This window comes from Triturus cristatus, chromosome 5_2 (genome assembly GCF_964204655.1).
Source record: "Triturus cristatus chromosome 5_2, aTriCri1.1, whole genome shotgun sequence".
Classification (NCBI taxonomy): domain Eukaryota; kingdom Metazoa; phylum Chordata; class Amphibia; order Caudata; family Salamandridae; genus Triturus; species Triturus cristatus.
Window position 1 is genome coordinate 828555470 of NC_140588.1, and position 22824 is coordinate 828578293.

The window sequence follows — 22824 nt, forward strand, 5'->3', positions numbered from 1 at the left end:
TGTAAACATCCGTCCATGGACAGGCAGTGAATTGATGAAGGTGTAGCAGTTGTGCTGCTGCTGTATTTCGGATTATGTACCATCTTCAAAGCAGCAAGAGTATTGCTCCTAAGTGGAGGTCACTGGAAAAGCCTACAGGGGATCTAATAAGGGAGATGGTAACAAGGAGTTTCTTTGAGAAATCTAGATCTGGGAAATTCGTTTTCATTGTTTAGAAAGTGCTTATTGTGACTTGATTCACTAGAGGGGCAATGGAAATGCTAAAATCCATGATTACTCCCGGAATTGTTTCGTTAGAATAAGCAGCTGCTGGTGGGTTTATTTTCTGCATGTGATCATTTCCCAACGGAAAAATAAATAAAAAGTTACATTTCAAATGCACATGATGCATCTCATCGGTGCATGCAGAACCTTCTATCAGTCGGAAAATCTGCATTCGTAAATGTTACACTTTTTAATAATCAAGTATATCCATGAGTGTCCAATATTTCCTTGAGAATACATAGGATTATTTTTTAATGCCCGCCTCAAATCGGCTTCAAATGTAGGATAGATTCATAGAAGAATGTATTGTCGAATTACCAGCTTTAGTGAATAAGGTACATGTGTTGTTGTGGTATAGGGTACGATAGTATGTAAAGAGCTGAGCTACCCCTTCGATAGGCGTCCTGCCTCCTCTTCCCATAGCCTCATTTTCGTCTATGAATTGCTTTGCAAAGCTATCAGGGACCCAAACAAGAAGGATACTATGGCTACTGAATCCAAGGGCTGCAACAGTACAATGCCAGAATACTATTCGTCCTTCAATCAACTGTAGCCTATAGCACATTTCTCTTGCTTTGTATTGTAACATATAGGATTGGCGGCACTTCCTCTGTCTAGCAAGGCAAATTTGCAAGTGTCAACAAAAGCTTTAATCAAGAACCCGTTAATCAAGACTGGAATTAGACTGACAGAAATGCACATAATGTGTGCTCCGCTGCTGGCTGCTTGAATGCTTGAAGGAAGCGGAACACATTGTTCCGTATTCCACTCTCGGCACAAAAGGAAGCAGAGACACGGCTCGCTTTGTCAAATCCGATAACCCCTGTGTCCTAACATGCAACAAGGACACTCTGTCACAAGATGAATATTTCTAGCTTCAATAGGTTATGGTTAATATTATGCTGTAAATCCTGTTGAAAATAAAAAATGTGCCTTATTTTCAGTGCTGTCCCTCTGTGCTCAGAGTCTTTGAGAACTGTCCCAAGCACTAAATCAATAGACTTAATAAATCAACAAAGAAAGAAACAAGATAAACGACAATTTATAGACATGAGTCTAACCTATTACACAAATAATTATGAAAGTCACTTGAATTGCTATATAAATAGTCAATACTGTTTACAATATAGTGTCAAAAACAATTCATAACCACACTGGGCTTGGAGAAAGGAGTAGACATGCATGTTAATTGCTGTCTTTATCATAAATGAGTGAATTTGCGAACTGATTGTTAAAGTGGGTACAGTCTTGCAGCACAAATGGTGGGAACATTTGCTTATTTGTGCCTGTAGCTATCAATCTTCTTTCAGATTGGATATAACTGGTACACTCTGACCATAAGCACACAACCTTCACAAAACAAAGCATGTAAAGCAAGTCAGAGAACCATTGAACGATGGGTGAAAATGAAGTTACATAAGTAGAAAAACAAATTGTAGTGCCTTACGTCTACAGAGGACAGGGTCTCGAGCCAGCAAATACTTGAGTATGTTTCAATTATCTGCAGGACATGATAGCGCTGGAAGCAGGGTCAAACAGTAATGAATGTGCCTCTTCTTTCCTCTGAGGCACACATTTCGTATTTTGCTCCTTTGTGTTACCCTCCCTCTCTGCTGCGGCAGAGCCTATTCCGTCATTGGCATTTATAGGCTGCCTGGAGCAGTAGCATGAGGTATTGATTCTTACCCCTATATTACTGCATGGAACCATCATGTGCTGGTTTTCAATCAATATCATTTGTCTAATCTGACATCTGGGGTCATCTCACGAAAACTGCTTTGTGTCAGCAGTATTTGATTATGCCAGCCATACTGGACAAAAGACATAAACAGAACTAGGTTTGCTATAGTTCCATATGTCAATGGTAAAAGCTGGCTGTATTCTTTTATTTTATCAGCAGTGAGTGTGCAGTGCTTGATCTTAGCACAATATTGAACAATATATTGCATTTTTGTTGTTGCCAGTAGTGTTTCAATACAAAACATTGTGCACAGCGTGTTAAGAGGTTTTATTGTTGACATAGAAGTACGGTTTAAGTACATTCTCAGAACTTCCAAAAGAAAGAATGCTTTTGGTTTTGTGAGTTTTTGTTTTGAATCCATTGCCCGTCACAGTTGTCCAAAGGGAAGTATTCAATATAGCTGATTCCCCAAAACCCCCACAGTGACCCATCTTCAGGCCCAAGGTTCATGGCGCTGCCTTTATTATCAAGAGGCAGTAAAGGCTAGATAGTAAAGTAGCTGTAAAGTCCCCTCTGCTGATATTGATAAAAACTGTTCCAAACGACGGAGCTGAAAACTCCACTCATCTACAGAGATTTTACTTGCAGAAATAGGTGAAGTTAGGTCAAAAATTGGGCTGTGTCCATGGAGAAACCTGCTCCACCATTCTGGCAGGTCCAGTTCGATTTCTAGTACAGGTGGTCAATGGCCTGAGTCTCCACAACAGGTGACCTGCATGATTTTGACATCTTGTTAACAACCAGAGTAACATACTTTTTTGGTGACTGGAGTTCATTCAAACATTACTCCTTTTAACGTGTGGATTCACCACCCCAATGACCCAGTCATGATACAACTAATGGTTTGTAGCAGCTGACTATATAGGTGGAGTACAGACCTTTTTGCCAGCACTGTAGTGTGGAGACTGTCTACCATTTCTCCCAAGTAATTTCATTATATTTTGGCGGATCCTCCAAATTCTGCATGTATTTGGAACTGAGAATACTTGGATTCATTTGAGGTCGCATACCTTGCGGGATTCCTCCCTTATATGTGTAGCCCTAAAAGGTTTAGGATGCTCCAATGATTTAGAGGTAGTGAGGATTGCTAGCCCCTTCTTCCTGCAATGCCCTCAGCTCCCTCCTCGTGTGGAAATGTTTATAAAATAAAATGCATATGTCTGGCTTCAATCAGCACCTTAAAACTGAAGAGAGCATTTATTTATTTATTTTATTTAAGAGTTTTATATAGCGCTGCCCAGACTCGAGGGTATCAGAGCGCTTTACAACATACGTGTCAAGTAAATAACACAGTAATGCAGTAGTATCAACGAAATCACACAGTAACGGGGTAGTATACATAGTGGTTCATGGTGTTTCGGAGGTCTGGGGGCGCTGTACCACATAAAGCAAGGAAGTCTGATGGAGTACTAGCAGTATGCACGTTGGCTTAAGCCAACCTCCTTTTTGAGATGGGGGGGCGAGGTAGGTGTCCGGTGGCTTGGTGGAGGTAGATGTCTTGATGGCAGAGAATCGGGCTGCTGCCAGGTTCCAGCTAGTGTGCTCCGGCGGCAGCTATCGTTACGGGAGCGAACGATTGAGAAAGAGGTCTTTGTGCTGCATTTTACATTTTGGAAAGGATGGGGTAGTTCTGATGTGAACTGGGATGGAATTCCAGATTTTGGGTGCACTTCCAGAAATGGAGCAGGCTGCATTTTTTTGTTCACAGGTTTTGGGGGGGATGAGGAGAAGCGTATTGGAGCTCCTGAGGTTCCTTGTCTGACCGGCCTTCTTAAGTTTGGAGGCCAGGTAGGAGGGTTTCCCTGTGTGCAGCGCTTTGTGTGTGAGGCAAGCAGTTCTGAAGTTGGCATGCATTTCGACTGGGAGCCATTTTAGCTCTTTGAGTGCAGGGGATATGTGATCGTATTTCTTTGCTCCTGTGATCATTCTGGCTGCTGCATTGAGCGTTGTCTGAGGGGAGCTAAGTGGTGTTTAGCTGTACCTTTGAGGGCTGCATACCCGTAGTCTAGTCTAGACAGCACCAGTGATCGAGTAGCTTGTTTGAGGTCCTTGGGCGGGATGAAGGGCTTTATTTTGTTGATTAATTTCAGGTTGAGGAAGGCGCTCTTGGCGGAGTTCTTGATGTGCATGACCATGTCTAGTTTTGGATGAAGAGTGATTCCCAGCGATTTTACGGAGTCAGCCAGGGTGACATTGCCGTTGAGGGCGTCAATAGCTTTAAGCAATTCTATGATTTGGGAGTTCTCTTTTTTGCTAGAGATGAGGAGGCACTCCACTTTGTCTTGGTTGAGTTTCAGGTGAGTCTTTGAATGTCATCAATGGAGGAGGTTTTGAGATAGATCTGGGTGTCGTCTGCATATAGGTGGGAGGGGATGTTGGTTTTTTGAGTATGGTAGTGAGGGGTTCCATGTAGATGTTGAAAAGTTGAGGGGAAAGAACTGACCCTTGGGGGACACCTCTGTTGACGGGGTGTGTGAAGAGAAGTTTTAGATTTTTAGTCTTTGTGTGCGGTTCTGGAGAAAGGAGGAGAACCACTGTAGGACCACCTCTTCTGCACCTAGCCTTTTTTGAAGTACTTTGATGAGTAGCTTGTGGTCAACCGTGTCAATTGACATTGCCGGGTGACATTGCCGTTGAGGGCGTCAATAGCTTTAAGCAATTCTATGATTTGGGAGTTCTCTTTTTTGCTAGAGATGAGGAGGCACTCCACTTTGTCTTGGTTGAGTTTCAGGTGAGTCTTTGAATGTCATCAATGGAGGAGGTTTTGAGATAGATCTGGGTGTCGTCTGCATATAGGTGGGAGGGGATGTTGGTTTTTTGAGTATGGTAGTGAGGGGTTCCATGTAGATGTTGAAAAGTTGAGGGGAAAGAACTGACCCTTGGGGGACACCTCTGTTGACGGGGTGTGTGAAGAGAAGTTTTAGATTTTTAGTCTTTGTGTGCGGTTCTGGAGAAAGGAGGAGAACCACTGTAGGACCACCTCTTCTGCACCTAGCCTTTTTTGAAGTACTTTGATGAGTAGCTTGTGGTCAACCGTGTCAAAGGCTGCCAATAGGTCTAAAAGTATGAGTAGGCAGCATTGGTCTGTGTCTAGTGACTTGTGGATGTCGTCTATTATGTTAATGATTGCTGTCTCTGTTGCAGCCTTGTCGGAAGCCTGATTAGTGGTGGTCCAGGAGGTTGATGTTGTCCATGTGTTGGGTCAGTTGTAGGAGAACACTTCTTTCCAAGATTTTGGATAGGAGAGAAAGATTTGAAACGGGTCTGAAGTTATTCAAATCGTTAGTGTCCAAGCCCATTTTTTTTAGAAGTGGTGTGACTTGGCCGACTTTGAGGCAGTTAGGAATGGTTCCGGTTCTCAGGGAGCAGTTTATGATCTTGCTCCAGAGTTGGGTGGGTATAGGATAGCGGACGTGTGACGAAGTTGGCGAAGGTATCGCACAGGTCTTTGGAGGCCACAATCGAGGAAGGGGGGGCTTGGAAGTCTGTAGCCTGATGAGGTTGAAGAGATCCTTGGGCCTGTTTTTTGCGCTGTCGGGAGCAGTGCAGAAGAAGGAAGTTTTTTCATTAATGATGTGTTTTTTGTACTTCCTGCGAGTTGATTTGAGTTGCTCGCAGAGGATTGAGGTTGGGTTGTTCTGCCAGAGTATTTCTGTGGCCCTGAGGTGTCTCCTTTTAGAGTTTATGACCGTGTTGAACCAGGATCTGCATGGAATGTTTCTGGCTTTTTATAGTTTCAGGGGGGCTAGTTGGTCCAGAAAGAAGTCATAGTTGCGTTATAGTGTGAGGTGAGTTCTGTTGTGGAGAGATCATCCGTGGAGATGGGATGGATAGATCTCATCTTTTCCTCCAGGTTTGCCAGGGGGATCTGAGTCAGGTTTCTCATCTATTTGGGGCATCCAGCATGGGGGCTTTGCATAGGATCGGTTGGCTGATGCAGAATAAGACGAGGTGGTGATCAGACCTGTCAACGGGCAGAATGTGGTTGATAAGCATTGTGTCGCGTTGGGCAATAATTGCATCCAGGATACATCCTTTGTCATGTGTTTCTTCAGAGCAGTGTTGGATAAGGTTGTTGTTATTTAGGAGATCATTCAGGGATTGGATTAGAGGGTTGTTTTCCTCATTCCAGTGTAGGTTGAGGTCGCCTAGAATTAAATAGTTTGAGTCTCGTAGTGAGCAGCAGGTAATCAGATCAGACAGGTGTTGCCCGAATGCTATGGTGTTGCCTGGTGGATGGTAGAGGAGGTGGCAGAGTAGAGATTTGTTGTCGTTTGTCTTAATGTTGGCGGTTAGGCCAATTATCCTACACTTAAAGGGTGACACAGCCTGGCCTGACCTGTCGGGCGGGATATCCCCCGCTGCAGTATACCAAGGTGCAGTGTATGGGCCGAAAACAGGCATTTTGACCCTGCTGCTGGTGCAAGGCAGCCGTGTGCGGTGGTGCAGCCGGGAGCCTCGGCCTCACGTGATGTAACGTGACAGGGCCTACCCCGGTCCCCTAACTGCAGGCGCGAACCTACAGTGCGGAGGAGCATCCAGGCCTAGTCTCGAGGTGAGTGGGGCGTGACCAGTGCGGACTGTGGGCTGAACCGCCGGATCAGGGTGGAGACGCCTCGGGAGCTGACTGTTGGCCTGGAGACTGGGTGTTAGCACAGCCCGCTGGAATTGGCTAGCGGGGGCCATAAGATAGGCGGCCCTGGATCCCTGGTGTACCAGATCCGTGGTGTGGTGACAGGAGGCCCCCGCAGATGAGGTCGACCAGATCCTGGTCTGACCCTAGTGAGCTGATGGCACTGAGGCCATTATCAATGTGAGGATAGCACTACGGAGGAGAAGATCAGCTCTGCTTTTGGGCCGTGACCTGAGAAAGCTTGGTGCTATAGCTGGAAGGTACTGTGTGGTAAAGCCCCTGGGGGCCTGCGGGGAATATTTAAGAGACCACAGCTTGGGCACTGGAGGGATGGAGATGCTGCGGCCTTGCTGGAGTGTGAAATTATGAGCTGGTGCTGCTCCTGGGCTACAGCATTACTGGGAGGGCCCAAAATGAGCGCGGGCCAAGCTGCGGCATGGAATGTTGGGCACTTTAAGAGCAGCTGTGAGAGCTTGAGACCAGCTGTGGTAGGGCCTGACGGAGACACTCATCTGTGATGGCCCGGTTGGTGGTGTGAGTGTTCAGGGATGACAGGGCAATGTGGTCTATGGCCTGAAAAGGGCCACAAGAGTACAGCAGTGCCGGTTCCGATGCCAGGATTGAACATTGGGGGAAGGGAGGCCCCCTCTGCTTAGCTGGACTTAGGGCTCTAACGAGTGCTTGCGCACTATATCAGTGATACCTTGGAAAAGTCTGAGTGGTCTGCTGCTGGCAACTTTTGCAGTGGATTAGGGGCCACCATTGCACCATTGTGGGGCACGATGGGAAAGCCGCTGTGGAAGCAGGCCGCGACTACCCCTGACCAGGAGGGAGACCAGTCCGAGAGTGCTCAGGGTAGCCCTGAACCCGAGACAAGGCCGGTTCCTATCCAACTACAGCTCTCACAGATACTGGCAGCAATTTCGGACGCAAAAGCCACTCTCCACCAAGACATAAGCACAGTGTCTGTGGGCCTTGGTCTCCGGCGAGCCGAGCACCAAAAGCTCAATGAGAGGGTGAAAGCGGTGGAATCTCGCTACGAGGAGCTAGTGCCTGGCCATTAGGCCCTATCCCAACAGGTGGCGAAATTAACGGACAGGTTCCGGGTCCCGGAGCGCTGAGCAGAAGACGGAGAGGGTGGCAACCACCGCAATAACCTGCGAATTCTTGGCCTACCGGAAGGGATCGAAAAGAACAGCATGGTGGTGTATCTGGAGCTGTGGCCCCGGGAGATGGCAGGCCCCGGGGGAGCTGATGCAATTTTTCACGCTGGAAAGAGCACACTGTGTACCTGACCGACCGGTGGCACCTGGCCGCCCCCCGAGACCGGTGGTTGCCCAGTTGCTATATTACAGGTGATGGAGCAGGTAGTACAAAATGTTGTATACCTCCTCTATTCTTGCATGAAAATACTAATTATATAATCTATTAACTATAATATTATTAAATGAGTGTTGCATGTATACTAATCAACATTATAAAAACATAAACTACACATGGGATTTGCTATTTGCATGGCTAAATAACTCTTATACCTAAAATCTGTACGCATATTAATAAATAGTATATGTGGTAATAGAATATCGCATGATATGTTGCTTTGAGACGTTGCCTCGTCGTGGAGGATGGGAAAAAGGTGAATATAATGGCTTTAAATGTCGCTATATGCTACTCATCATGTTCCTGGTCAAGGATAAGAATTTGGTGGTCAGCCAAGATAAGGGAACAATCAACCTTACAGTAAACCGGAACAAGCTGATACAAGAGCGGACTAGTGACCTCACCCCTCGAACTGTACTGAGAATCTGGGAATAAGAATCGGACGATCCCAACCAGTCAATCACCACTGTTCTTGTCCTAAAAATATATCATGTTAACCTGGTTTTTATTATAAAAGGATAGTGGGATAGTGAGAAAAACGCTAGCCTCTCTTAACTGCGATGCCTTTTTCTTGATGGTCCAGATGCTGCCCGACTGTTTGATGACCGCAATCTTTTTCCAAATCCACGTGCTATGATAGATGCTTGCATGATTTCTGGTCCTTTGATAAATTGGGGACTGTAACGTGCCGAGCAGAGGACTTTGGACTTTGAGCTTTGGCCTGCTTTATTCAGACAATTTGCGACAGACTCGGGTATGCAGAGCCAATGAATTAGAGGATCCCAAATAGCCAGATTAGGTAAATATGATGTTCTGCGATTTACTTGAATTGATCTAGAAATTCTAAACTTTGACGAGACAAATGCAAATATAAATCATTATGAAAATTTAGATAAAAAAAATTGATTAACAAGGAAATATGAGTTTGTGGTTTTTCATTAAGAGTAATAAGGATTCTGATTCTTAAAATGTGTTTTTAGCTGGTTCTAAATCACCATCAACCAATCCAACTCTGAGGCTCTGAGTCTTCTGGTAAAGATAGCCTGGAGCTCCCGGTGGTGACCCCGTGCACGGCGGATTACATTATCTAGCATGAGAGGCACCTTGAGAGGTCTTGAGAACGGGCCGGTGCTGGGGGACTACCACTAATGTTTATGGGGTCTTGTTTGCGGCAAGATGAGACGGACTTGTCCAGACCGGACAGCGGAGCCACGACCCCCCTGGAGGTCTTTGCCACGTTTGGTTTGGACCTTCAATGCTTGATTTTCTTACAGGTGGAGTTTGGGCAGATGGCCGTTGCCAGAATGCCCTGGGGCTGGGGAGTTGTTTTATGTTTGGGGATGTTAAAGTCAAGCAGTCGTGTTACTCATGCAGGTGGGGATGCAATATTTGCGGTCATGGTGTCTGTGGGCAGGGGGCTCTGCAGTGGGGTTGTTGGAACATATTGTCCGACCATGGCGCACAGTGAGGTGAAGATGATAACTTGGAACATTAGAGGTATGGGCTCCATGGCTAAGCGATATAAGATTTATAATTACTTAAAGCGCCGGGGATTGCGGATTGCTCTATTGCAGGAAACCCACCTGATGCTGGACGAGGTGGGCAGTTTGAGGACCCGATGGAGGGGGCAGATTTATGCCACTTGGTACTCTGCATTTGCCCGGGGGGTGTTGGTGTGGCTGCGCCCTCGGCTCCCCTTTGAGATGACTCGCACATTGACGGACGCTGAAGGAAGGTATGTCCTAGTGGTAGGACGACTACTGGGTCGGGAAATTACCCTATGCTGTTGCCGTGTTTCAAATCATTATCAAGTGGCCTCTCTGACATCCCTCTCAGCACACATAGCGGATATAGAGGTCAGCCAGTTGGTGGTAGGGGGTGACTTTAATTGCGTAACAGATGTTCAATTGGACCGGTCCCACCCTCCCCTAGCAAGAGCGCAGGCGCACAGGACTGCGGTGGGGTGTGGGAGTGAATGTCACACTGGGGCCTCTGGGGCCTGCAGGATATCTGGTGTTTACAACACAGTAGGGATAGAGAGTACTTTTACTACTCACACTTATACCACCTCCATACTCGAATTGATGTATTTTGTTGCTCACAGACACTCAGTGCCCTTGCCCATTCCACCGAATATTTGGGCCGCACCTACTGGGACCATAGCCCTTATTATTGATACTCACCACCCTGGATGATGCACCGTTCGCAGACTCATTGCGTACAATAATTGACACATACTTTACCAAGAATGCAGGCACTGCATCTTCTGCCTTGGTTGAGTGAGAGGCTTTTAAAGTGGTGGTGCGGGGTCACTGTATGGGGCAGACCGTTGGGATACGGAGGGAACTCCATAAAGAACTTACGGAACTTGAGGGGGGCTTACGAACCCTTGACAACATGCAGGGGCCAGACCCCAGGACCCATGACCAGCTACTAACCAAGCACAAGCAATATGACGAGACTCTGGATAGGCTCCGAACCCATGATTACAGAGCATATATAGATAGGGTGCAGAGTGAGGAAGGGAAGGCGGGCGGCTCCTGGCAAGGCTTATAAGACCGGAGTCACAGGGTTCCCCTATTTCTCGGATTACTATTCCCAGGGATAAGACTGAGTTTGACCCAGATAGGATTAATTGCACCTTTCGGGCATATTATGAGACGCTGTATTTGGCGCCGCTGAGCCCATTGCACGGGGCGATTGCTGCCTTCCTAGCCCCCTTGGTCTTGACTGAAGCTGAGGGCGATGTTGAGGATGACCTGGGGGGCCCGATTAACCTTCAGGAGGTAAGGGGAGCCATAGCCCTGCTGGCAGGAGGGAAAACACCAGGCCCAGGCGGCCTACCTGTCGAGTTTTATACAAAGTCCAGCACTGAACTGGCCCCTCGCCTGGTAACCATGTATAACAAGGCCCTTCATTTGGGCCGTCTGCCGCCGTTGATGTGCCCCTCTACTGTTATACCACTTCCTAACGTAGAGCGTTTGGAGGTGGGAGTGCGGGATTTCAGACCATTATCCATGCTTAATACTGACTTTAAAGTGCTCAGTAAGGTGTTGGCGATCCGGTTGCTCCCTCACATGACCCATCTGGTCCACACGGACCAGAACGGGTTTGTCCCTTCCCGCAACAAGGGATTTAATTTACGACGGCTGTACTCAGTCTTGTACCACACCGAGGCGAAGGACCTGCCTTGCGCTTCTTTCAGTTGACCTGGAGAAAGCGTTTGATATGGTTAATTGGGAATTTCTCTTGGAGGTAATGCAAAAGATGGGGCTGGGTACGGGCTAGCTGCAATGGGTTCAATAGCTGTACACGTTCCCGACGGCGCGGGTCAAGATGTGTGGCATCATATCCTCGGAATACGCAATTACTCGTGGGACTCGCCAAGGTTATCCCCTGTCCCCGCTGCTGTTTGCATTTGTGGTGGAGCCACTGGCGGCACTTTTTCATGCGGGAGGTAAAGGACTGGGGACACCCTTGAATAGGAGGCTATACACGATCACCCTGTATGCGGATGATTTATTGATCTATCTTAAAGATGTTGCCAGAGGGGCGAATTCCGCCTTTGAGTTTCTGGAGCGGTTTGGCAGCCTGTCCGGCTTACGGGTGAATCATCGTAAGACGCATTTATTCCCAGTGGCCAGTCCATCCCCTAGACCCGGGGAGCTTTCTGACGAGCATAATTGAACGTCAACTTCCTTTCGGTACCTGGGTATCCAGATCTTTCACTCCCTGGAGGATATGAGGGAGGGCAACCTGGGGAAGGCATTGCGCTCACAGCACTCCAGCGTGACCTTTTGGAGTTCGCTTAGACTGCCCTTGATGGCTAGAATCTCTCTGATCAAGATGGTCATGTTTAAGGGTGGGCGTAGTGGGGCTACGTGAAGCAGCACGTAGTGTGCCCAAATCTACGCACACTACGCGCTTCGCGTAGCCCCACTACGTGCCACCCACCTCCCGCCCGCCCTTCTTTTAAATAATATAAGCAATGAAAAATAAATTAAAGTAAGTCGACTTACCCGTAAGCGCGGCGTCTCCGGGGCTCCCTCTTTCTGTTTCTAATTTCTTCTGGCAAATGCGCATGCGCGGACGCCCGCGCATGCGCATTTCTCGCGAGAAATGCGCATGCGCGGGTGTCCGCGCATGCGCATTTGCCAGAAGAAATTAGAAACAGAAAGAGGGAGCCCCGGAGACGCCGCGCTTACGGGTAAGTCGACTTACTTTAATTTATTTTTCAATGCTTATATTATTAAAAGGAGGGCAGGCGGGAGGTGGGTGGCGGGTGGCAAGCAGCTACGCTTCGCCCTCGGCGTGTGCGTAGCGCTGCCCTGCTTCGCCTACTTCGGAAAGTGCGAAGCAGGCAGCGCTACGTACACTACGTGGGCGAAGCGTAGTGCTACGCCCGGGGTTATGTTGTCCCGATTACTGTACTTTTTTGCTAATTTAGCGGTCTTGATGCCTGCGGGCTGGTTTAAGCCACTGGATGCGCTGGTGCGGAACCTTACCTGGCCCGACAGAAGATGCAGGGTTGCGCTGCGGTGCTCCAACGCCCTATGGAGGAGGGAGAACTGGGGGTGCCAGACTTTGAACTGTATCAGCTGGCTGCACAGCTACAGTGGCTGGCGCAGTGACTAGAAGGCGTTAACCAGGAGGGCACATATTTGATGGAACCAGGGCAGAACCCTCGTCTACTATTAGCCAAACTACTGAACCCAGCCATGAAGGTACCCTATACATCGCCTCTACAAGCCACCACTTTTCGATGGACGAGAAGGTCTATGGGTCAGCTCCCGATAGGTCCGAAATATACATCGTTGCTGCCATTGGTAGGGCTCCCTCATGGTGACCCGCAGGTGGTCTTTGGGGCAGAGCAGTTATCGGCTAGGACTGGGGCTGGGATAGACACGGCGGGGGATTGCTTTCAGGATAGGTGCATGCTCCCTTTGGCGGCACTGGTGGAAGGATATGGACTGCCTCCCGGCCAGTTTCTCTTATATGAGACACTGGTAAGGATGTTTGAACAGCTGTGGGGCACAGGACGGGAGGAGCCGGCAATACATGGAGTTGTCCACTCAGTGGTCACACTGGGCACAGCCGGGCACCAAATTAAGTGGTTCTATGCATCCGTGTTGAGGACTTCCCTGTCCCCGTTGCTAGATCTACGGGGGAAATGGGAGATATCTTGGCAGAACACTCACTGACGCAGAGTGGAGGCGTGTGTTACAATCTCCCTAAAAGGGCTCCCGTAAGTCATGCCTTAAATATTTGCAGTTTAATTATGTCCATATGACCTATATGACTCCACATCGCATTCAGATTGCATTTGGGGGTGACCCTAGGGAGTGCCCATGATGTCGACAAGTGGATGCGGATTTTGTCCACATGACGTGCGGCTGTATGACTATACAACAGTTTTGGGATGCTGTGGTGAAGAAACTTGCCAACACACTGGGAAGGGCACTGACTCAATCGATCGAAGTTTGTCTCCTGGGTCTGTTTCCTAGACCGCCTAAGCGCAAAGTGGGGAGTTGATTTATTGATCTGGCCCTGGCCTTGGCCAAGAGGCGAATCACGATTACTTGGAAAACTGTGGTGGGACCGTAGTTTGGGATTTGGGAATGGGAGGTCTTGCGCTGGGCGGTGGCGGAGGGCAGGGCACTGCAAAAGGAGGAACAGAAGGGCACGTGATGGGTCCCTATTGCAGAAGCTTGGAGGGATGTATTTTTTAATTGGGAATGCCTGAGATGTCCCAGTAGTGCGGATGAGGAGAGTGGGACAGCCTCAACATAGTGGACCTCAACATGAGATTGTACAGTGAGGAGGTAGGGGAATGCAGGGGGCATGTCAACTTGATTCCTGATCTGGAACCGGGCTGACCCCAACTGCTTGCTCTCCTTGACCGATGTCCACCTCTTGAGGAAGCGCTCTCTGGTTGCTTGCCCCACTCCCTTCTCTTTTCCCCCCCCCGTTCCCTGTAGATATAGCTGATTGATGTCAATCGTGAGTGGGCTTGATCCCGACGGCGGGTGGGTGACTCCACCCGACCGGGCCAAAGATGACGACCGAAGATTCCCCCTCCCGCATGCAGTGTAGTAGTAATAGAGTCGGTGACCGAGAGGACTGGTTTTGCTCTTGTTTATTTACGTTTATTTTAATGTTTTTTTCTTGCAAAGGCATACGGACATAAGTTACATTAGCTTAGAGCACAGATATCTGGCCTTTGGCTTTCAAGATTGGGCCCCAGGGTTAGGAGATAGGTACGACATGGGTATATTCATACATTGGACTGGGTATGTTTGCGTTATGTGTCACACGCACCGCATAGAAATTGTATTGCTGGAATGCATGGTTTTACTCATAGCTCAATTTACAGTTGGTATACATTTCATATAGAGCCCATTAACCAAATGGACGGATATTATATACATTGTACTTGTTTTGATATCACATTCTGTAATCGTACATGTGAAAGTTTTATACATGATTAGAAATGCCAATAAAAATATTTACAAAAAATAAATATAATGTTGGCGGTTAGGCATTCAAACGTGTTGTTTTTTAAGGTGTCTGTTTCCGTCACGGAGATGTTGACCTTGTGTATGATTTCTATGCCCCTCCGCATTGATCCTTACTGCCTTTGTTGATGAGTGCATAGTCCGGGGGCACAAGCATGTTCAGGCTAGGGGAAGAGAATTAGTTTAGCCAGGTTTCGGGGATGAAGGTGATGTCTATGTGATGGGTGAGGATGATTTCTGCCAGCTCAGTTGCATATTTGGTGGCTGATCTGCAATTAATGAGCATGCATTTGGTGGAGGTCGCCTTTTTTTTGTGTTTCTTGATTAGGGGAGCCCTTGGAATATTGGTGAGGAAGGCAGTGTGTCTTAAGTGTCTCGGATGGGAGCGGTCTCTTCTGAATCCCGTGATAACCTCGATCTTGGGTTTTGGGGTGGCAGAGGTAGGAGTGTCATAGGAGGCGGCGAGCTCCGTCACTTCACTTGGAGATATATCCGCAGTTGTTCTTTTGGGTCTCTGTGATTTGTTTGAGAGGGGGGTTGAGATCCAGCTGGGATATAAAGCCTTGGGAGGCTGTTGCTGTCTGGTGCTGGGGAAAGTGGGAGTCGAGAGAGGGAGTTGGCTAAGCTCTCTGAGTGTGGAGAGGCTTAGTAGGATTGCGTTAAGACCTAGTATTACAGTTTTTAGCTGGCTTTCCAACAGAGTGAGACGTTGCATCGTTTCTTCAGAGAGGGGGGTGGGGGTGTTTAGTGCAGGGTCGTCCCACGGGGAGAGAACTTGTTGTTGATATGTTGGCTTTTGGCGTTCCTGATGCTGGTGTTGACTTTGGAGTAGTGGGCAAGGGGCGTGGGGGATCGCTCGTCCTCTTGCTTGTGGAAAGAGATATGTGGTTAGGTGTCGTAAATAGTGGGTTGTGGGCGTTAGTTGTTGGTTGAGTGAGGTGGAATAGGGTGGGAGGGGGTAGGTGGCAATTGTCCAGGGGATGCAGAGCATCCTTGGTGTCGTACCTCCTATGTGTGTTGAAGAGGAAGAGTGTATTGTGCGTGTTTTGTGCGAGGAGGGCAGAGGGGAGGTAGTCGTCCAGGGGAGAGAGGATGACAGGGTTAAGAGAGGGTGTGGGATTGGTTTGTGGGGTCTCTTTGTGGATCAGTCTGTCAAGGGATGGGGAATAGGTTGGGTGTGGGCGGTGTGGGTGAGAGGGGGCGTTACATAGTGAGGGGAAGAGGGTGTCGAATGCTTCTAGGTTGTCATTGTTGGCTTGAATCAAGACTGTGCCGTTGTGGTAGATGGTTGCAGGGATGTTGTCCTATTACCTAGTGTGGTTGGGGATAGAAAACATTAGCTTGCATCTATAGGGAGTGTTGGTTGATTTGGTTATGTGGAGCTCCAGTTTTCTGGTCTTATGGAATGGAAAATGAGATCCATTTTCAGTTGACCTTTGGAGGTGCAATGGTAGATGTCTGCGACTAGTGTTTCTGGGTGTTGACAAATCAGTCTGTGTTTCAAGTTTCTTTTCGCTTCCGAAGAGAGGTTGTGAGGGAAAGTTATGTAGAAGTAGTTTGGGCCATGTGGTTTCAGGCGTATTGATGTAGAGGGGCTGAGGGGGACTGTGGAGGTAGATGTCATTTTGTGTTAGATGGGCGGGAGGATGGCTCGTCGTAGCTCTTCTCAGGCTGTTGGTCTGATGCCAGATCAGCTGTTTCTAGAAGGCAGTGTGTGATCCGCAATCACAGCAGTGTTCTGGGTTCCCTGGTCTGGGTTGGGTCAGAGTGGGTAGCCTTCAGAGAAACCCCCAAACTGGGGTATAAGAGGTGTAGAGGTGCTTGAGTCTAAGTGGCGGCTAGAACAAGTTATTGGGTGATAAGCCTTGATGTATGTGGGTCCCTCCGAGAGCATCTGTTGCACCAGACCTTGATCCCAACCAATTCCTGCAGACCAGCATGTGATTTGTCCAGAGCAATAAATGAAAATAGGCCAAAGTTGGGGCAAGACTGCACAGTTTTTGCAGAGACGTTGGTATTCTAGGCTGCCTTCTATTTCTATTGCTTTGTGTTGTAGGAAAGAAGATGGTAGAAAACAATACACAAAATGAGAGTAACAGTTTCACTTGGTGGTTCGGTTGATGTATAATTGCGGTAGAGAGCAATTCACAACTCTATTCAAAACTTTTATTCAGATTTGAACAAAATCCATAAAAGAGTAAAAACATTTAAAAGATAGTATGTGCTTTACATAACTTTATTGTCAAGAATAAAATCAGCAACATTATATATAGGACACACTAAATTGTAAAACAAGCTCTAATCATTGTACGTCGGTGTCATCGTAAGCCATTTAAAATACTCAAAATAAAAAGTGCATTCGATTTTATAGTGCAATGGAGTATGGTGAAGTGCAGACGACCAAAGATCAGTGAGATATTGGTGTCAATATAGATATATGATATCTTACAATCAAAACTGATTATTATTATTGCAATGACACAGCATTAAAGGGGTAAAAAAGATTGTGAATCTTTATATGCAGGCTTTGAAGGAAATAAACATTATATTACATTTATTTAGATTTTAATAACCAGGCATGATACAAAATATGTTAAAAAAACTCACATTTTAAATAGGTGTTAGGAAATAAACCATCTGTTTAGCCCTGTGTTTATCACTGTAAAATATCCATTTCATTGCTCGGAGGCAAGATGGCACTACATCTGCCTGGACAATAGTCTGGGGCAATGCACTCTCCATTTTAGATTACACTCTCATCTCACTGTCCCTATATAATCAGGTATGCGATTACAGCATAGTTCACCATCTGCAGAGTGACCACAATCCCCAGGTGATTTTAGGAAATACCCTCATGCGCAAACACAAAGCAGTTTGTATGCAACAATAGGAAATTAGCACATAAAATCTGAAATGTCTGAAGTGGTCCTCAAGCACAATTAGCAGCATAGCAGAGGAGGCAGTTGAAATCCTGCAGGATCTAGCTCCGACTGGTCCCAGTCCGATAGTGGCATGGAAAACACTCTCCGACAACTTGACCAAAACCCATAAAGAGAAAAGTTGGCATAAGGGAACTCACATGGTTCATTGTAAATCTTTAACTATGCCACTCCACATTCGAAAAATAAAAAATAAAACAGGCAAACTCTTTTGAAAAATATTTCAAAAACCAGGAGCTTCGGAATTATTTAAAAATATCCTCTACGAGAGACGCCTCTTAAAAAAAGAGATCTGAGTGCATAAATAATCCAAATAAGAAACACTACGAGTTCAACTGCTACATGCCCCTAAAACAAATGATTCAAAAAAGATTCTGAAAGCTTATGAACAAATAATGTAAATATTAGTGAGACGCAGTGGGTTCAATATCTAAAAATACGTTTTAAGGGAAGTTCATTGGACACAACTAGTCTCCACTGGCCTGATAAAGATAACCTGGTACCATGGATTGTTACCTCGGCAGAAGTAGAGAAAGTCATTAAAAAGTCACAGGCAGATTGTGCCCCGGTCCAAATAGGCTTCCCCAGGCTCCGTTTAAACATTTTATATCATGGTGAGCAGTCTTTCTGGCATGAATGTTTAATTAATTTCTGGCAAATTACGTCATCACTGATAGCGGGAGGGGCTCAATAATCCAGCCCATTTTTAAAGGAGGTCTGGAATGTTCACCTAGCAATTACCAGCCAATTTATAAAGGGCAGCAAATAATGAGAATGTTTATCAATTAGATATGCAATGGTTGCAGCTGATTTATAATAAGTTTTAAACTTCTTTTTAAATGTTTTGTACAGTATGATTCGATTCGCTTTTATGGTTTTAATTGCCTAATAAACTATCTACTACTACATTTTACTGCTCGAGAGCAATACACAAAATGAGAGTAAGTTTCACTTGGTGTTTTTGTGGGTGTATGTTTGTGGTAATGTGCTCATGGCGTAAGTGCTGCTGCATGATGTTTGATGTGTGTGTCTGATGGTAGTGTATGAGTTTACTGGGTGATGTGCTAGTGTGTGATGTTGGGTGTGTGAAAATTTGTGTGTGGTTATGTGACGGGAAGTGTGCTGGCATATGTTGGTGTCTGTGAATGTATGATGTTGAGTGTGTGGACATACAATGATGGGTTTATTGGCATGTGATAATGGTAGTATGACAGTGTTATGATGGGTGTGTGAAAGTCTAATGGGTGTATTTGCATTCAATGCTAAGTGTGTGATTTATATGATGGTGGTTGTGGTTGTGTCGGCATATGATGTTATGAAGGTTGTTGTGCAAGAGCACATGTGTAGGCATTTAACAGTGGTTAGTTGATGAGTGTGTGAGCATATGGTGGCACATGCTAAGGGTTATTATGGTGATTGTGAGGCAGTGACAGTTTGTGAGTATCTGATGATATGTGTATGGGCATGTGATGGTAGGTTTGGGCATGTAATTGTGAGTGTATGGTCACATGATAGTAGAATTTTGGCCTAATAAGTTGGGTGTGTGAAAATTTGATGGTGGGTGGTTTAGCAAATGACGGTAGATGTGAGGGCATTTGATTGTTGGTGTGTGCAGATATGATGGCACCTGTATGGGTGTATGATTGTGAGGCTAAGTGAAGGGGTGATTGGATATACGATGATGGGTGTCTTAATATATCATGGTGTCTCTAAGCATATGATGATGGCTATTGGGGCCATTTGATGGGTTGTGTTGGCATAACATGGAGTGTGTATGGCCATGCAATGATTGGTGTCTTCAAAGTATCATGATTGGGCTGTCTTGTGATTGTGGATGTGTAACGTACAATGATATAAGGGTGAGTGGGTGGTTATATTATGGTGGCTGTATTGGTGCTTGACATTGGTTGTGCAGTACTGTGATGATGAGTGTGTTGGTATACTATAGGTTGTTGATGTTTAGGCATACTCTTTCCTTGTTTGGGAGTATGATAGGAGCTATTTGGGTGTATGATGGTGGTTGCATGGGTGTATGATGGCTGGGGGAACACACAATGGTGCACATGTTGGCCTATTATTGAGATTGTATAGGTTAATGATGTTAGATGTTTGGCAGTCTAATGGTCTGGGTATGTTAGCATATGCTTGTGGCTATATGGCTGGTGGATGGTGGGACTTCTGCTTACTCAACTTAATTCTACATCTTGTAACTCCTATTCCTAGTCAAGGCCACCTTTACTCATAACTTTTTACTCCTTCTCTTTTTCCAACACTTACATCTGCTTGCTCCAACTCTTTTCCATGATCACTCCCATTGTTTCTTTCACTTATGCCTACTCTTACTGTCTGTCCCTTCTATGTTCACTTAGCCATGCTAACATATTCCTATTTACTCCTGCTATTACTCCTTCCTACTCCTATTGTTAGTGCTATATTTAGTTTTACTGAAACTCTCACTCCTATTTTCATTCCTTCACCAGATGTTACTTTATCCTGCACTTCTTCCTGCATGCCACTGCTCTTATTTTTACATATACTCTTACTCCTGCACTTATTTTTTAAAACTCCTATATGCAGTCCCGTGCATATCTACCTACATCCATTCTTACTCCTACTCTTCCAATTACCACTATTACTCCTACTGCTGCTCTTAAAACATCATAAGAATCACAGTGTAAGATGAATTGTCGTGACCATGCACAGTGGACATTATAGACCCCGTACCTGACTTGGGGCCTGGTCATTGGTGGGGTTGGCTGCCCCTCTATTGTTAGGCAGAAGCCCTGTGTCCAAATCCCCACAGATCATGGATGAAGGCCACTCTCTGGGGAGGTTTACAGCTTGCAAAACGGTTGTGTGCAGGCCCTATGTCTGTTGGCCAAGGCTTGCCGTCAACCCCCACTGCTCTTGTCCAATTGTTGTCATCAATGAAATTACCACCAAGAAAATGTGGAACATGGACCATAGCCTGCAGTCCACACCTATTTGTATGATCAAAGGCAATGAATGGTGATTGTTTCTTTTATACATGATATATAGAGTATACTATCAAAACTCATTTGAAATTCATTGTAAAAACTGTATTGAAGGGAAATAAACCTTAACCTAGGCTTGAATAATTTTTGCAATTGTAGTTATCTAATAAAATCTAAAAATCTCCGAAATTGGGAAATTATGTGTAGTCACAAAAGCAAAGCCTCGAAAACATTAAATCACCCATCAGATGCATGAATAGAAAGAATGAAAGAGAGAATCAATATTGGGTTATTGAGTAATATGGTCCAATATTTCCTTAAGGCCTTCTGGTGACATCATAAACCACAAGGCCGAACACTGAATGGCTTGTAAATTGCACCAGAACCCAAACTCGCACAATAATCCCATATTGCAGATGTTTCCTGTAATCTATTTTTATACTACATGTTTAGTTTGGACGCTGCTTCCTTCAAAGCTGCTAACATTGGACACTTTTCTAGAAAAGGATTTACATGCATTACAAGGGTTGGAATGGCAATATAACTGGTTTGTCAATAATTACGTACGTTTTTGATGATGATGCATGGATTGCGCAGAGACATTCCCAGGTAGTCCCCCAAGTCCCCTTTTCATGCCCCCAAACTAAAAGCCAGCTCAAAAACTACCATGGTTTTAGGGTTTCCTTAGTTGTAATTGGCCCTTTGGAACAAAAAACGTCCACAAATACTGCTACCATGAGTTCATACAAGCATTTTCAATTAGAAATATGTGTTAGGCAGGTTTATAAAGACTCTGTACACCCACAAAATTGTGCACAGTGCACGTAGAAAGTATTTACTTTGCAAGGCCAAATCTTTTTTGAGCTGTAAAGTTACCCTTACCATAGTGCAAATGGTGTTCTGCACAACTTTGTGTCAAGAGGGCGTTCCATGGATGCTATTTGGTCATCTCCCATTGGTTATAACACACATTCCAGATCTAGAAATATTGTCAGACTGGGTTTTGCATTGAAAATCACGCCTCCTTGAGACAGGCGTTAAATAGGAGGAACACTTTTATTTTTCTTAACATTTCACACGTTGCATCTATTCTGTGTGATACGCTTTCAAGTAGTCTGGGGCCCATGAAATGTGAGGCACAAGATAGCTCTTCTGTGCGCCTGCGCGGGGGAAAAGAACAGCAGCAGGCCATGTTTGGGCAAAGTGTTTCTGTTCTGCTCTCTCCCCTGGGCAACCCAGCAACTTTGAGTGCCTAAAGGTTGTCTATAGTTGTCGTGATTCACTGTGTACACATTCAACACCTGTTCAATATAAAACTGTCAGGTCAATAGCCATTTACAGTTAGCAGCTTAGTAAAACAAATGGTGTTTCTGTGCCCATTGCGCTTTTCAGAGCGAAGCGCTGTAAGCAACGGGCGCCTTCCAATCATGTATCTGCTTTCTGAATGTGAAAACAAAAAACATATGGTACTGGTATCACACTCCCTTTTTCCAGTTGCGTAATTCAGGTAATCTGTTCCTTTTGACATTTCGAAATTTGGTTGACCATTCGTGTTGGTCTTTGACATATTCCACTGACAACAGTGACAGGAACAATGACATGTTCACCGCCATCACTGCACAGACAAATGTCACCGCTTCCGCTAATGGATTTCTTTGGAGAAGGATGAGCAGCCATTGTTACCCGCGCAGAAATGTGTTTGGCTCAACGCTCTCTTAATTTGCATGTCATTACACTTGTTAAAGAACAACACTATGCATCACAACTCGCATTCGTATCTCACGAGGTGCTGTGATGACCAATTACAATGTCACTCGCTCCTCAGTCACAATTCCGCAGAAGGGTTGACACACGCGAACTGTTTCCGGTATACTGTGACGTGAATGTCATGCTTGCTCACTAGGTGAAGTAATCCCGCTGCCTCCCTAATTATTCGAGAAGACGATTACTATGTTGCTCCTTTGGTGGTGTTAGGGTGTCATGGAGATGCAGCATTGCTTTAAATATTGCAATATTGTTTGCTAAGCAATAAAATAATTGAACCCCTTGATACTTCAGATATACTTTTAAAGGACAGGGGTGAAAATTAAATGGTGCAACTATTAGTAATGATTATAAAAAAAAAAGGCCATTTTGATCTATGGACAAAAGTAATGTAAAATAACTGACGGCAGACTGAGAGCTGGCAGAGGCCAACCAGCATATAAATCAACAAGTCTCACCTAGCTCAGTATCACCCTCAAAATACCAGTTGTCACTGGTTTTCTCAATTGTGTCACACTTCCTCTTCTCTGGGCCAATTCCTCACCACAAGGATTATATCCTCTCTGCATCTTTTTATAGAAGCAATGGCATGTGAGTGTGTGATGAGCCTCGG